The following is a 1,791-nucleotide window of genomic DNA, read 5'->3' on the forward strand; positions in this document are numbered from 1 at the left end:
CCTCATTTTTTCTCTTTTAAATTTATTTTTATTGACATATAATAGATGTACATCTCATGGGGTACAGAGTGATATTTTGATATATTTATGCAATGCGTAAAGATCAAGTCAGAGTCATTATCACATCCATTCCCTAAATCATGAATTATTTCTTTGCAGTGAGAATATTCAAATATTCTTTTATTTTAGTTATTTGAAAACACAAAATAAGTTCCCGTTAACTACATTCACCCAATAGTGCTGTAGAGAACTAGAACTTCTTCCTTCTCTCCAGCTGTAATTTTGTACATATTAACCACATTTTTCTTATACTCTTGTTTCTCCTACTCTTTCCAGGATATGGTAACCAGAACTCTACTGTTATCTACTTCTACGAGATTAAAAATTTTAACTTCCATACGTGAGAACATGTAGTTATGTGGTGTTTATGTTTCTATGCCAGGCTTATTTCACCTAACATAATGCCCTCCACTTGCATTCTTGTTGCCATAAATAACAGGATTTTGTTCTTTATTATGACTAAATAATATTCCATTATATATGTATGTCACATTTCTTTATCCATTCATCTGTTGATGGACACTTATGTTGATTCCATATCCTGGCTATTGTGAATAGTGCTGTAATAAACATGGGGGTGCAGGTAACTCTTTGATATACTGATTTTCTTTCCGTTGGATATATACTGAAAACCATATGATTAAATTAATAAACACAATAAAAGCGTTTGGCAAAATTAAATATTCTTACATGACAAAAAACCTCTCAACAATTTAGTATAGAAAATATATGCCTTAACACGGAAGGACATAAAAGACAAATCTACAGCTAAGATCATACTGAATGTGGAAAAGGTGAAAGATTTTACTGTGAACAAGAAAAAGATTTTACTGGAACAAGAAAAGGATGCCTGTTTTCACCAATCATATTTCACATAGTGAAAGTCTTAGCCAGGACAATTAGGTTAGAGAAAGAAATAAAGGATATCTGAATTGGAAAGGAGACAGTCAAATTGTCCCTGTTTAAAGACAATGCGATCTTATACATGGAAAAAAATAAGACTCTACCAAAAGCTTCTTAGGGTGATAAATGAAATGAATAAAGTTGCAGGATATAAATCAACATACAAAAATCAGTAGCATTTCTATATATTGATAGTAAACTAGCTGAAACAAGAAATTAAGAAAGCAATTCCTTTTACAATAGTTACAAAAATGTACTTAGAAATAAATTTAGCCAAGGAAGTAAAAGATTTCTACAACAAAAATGACAAATATTAATGAAAGAAATTAAAGAAAGCACAAAAAAGGAAAGACATCCACGTTTATAGATTGAAATAATATTCTTAAAATGACCCACTATCCTATGTGATTTACAAATTTAGTACAATCACTAGCTTGTATTATTAAAAGCACCTTCGCTGCGTATTCTTAAGATACTCAATGACAATGCCTGGATTTAAGTTTGAGGTGTCATTATATCTATTTTATATTGGGCACAATATATTGTTATCAGAGATAACAGTTTTGATTGGTCCTAGGTCATATAGTAATATATACATTGTGATTTATAGACAAGCTATCTTTTAATACTCAGGCATTTAGAAAGTTCATTTAGACAAAGTTATAAAAACTTGCCTTCCATTCTGCCTATATCACCTAAAAATCCTAATTTAAGAGGTAATAACATTTTTTATTTGATATACGATTTATCAACACAATAAAAATCTAACAATTATCTTGTGCAGAGTGTGAAAATCTCATCAGATTAAGGAACACAAAGTCATCTTTT

The sequence above is a fragment of the Nomascus leucogenys genome, unplaced genomic scaffold, assembly GCF_006542625.1.
Source record: "Nomascus leucogenys isolate Asia unplaced genomic scaffold, Asia_NLE_v1 Super-Scaffold_528, whole genome shotgun sequence".
Classification (NCBI taxonomy): Eukaryota; Metazoa; Chordata; class Mammalia; order Primates; family Hylobatidae; genus Nomascus; species Nomascus leucogenys.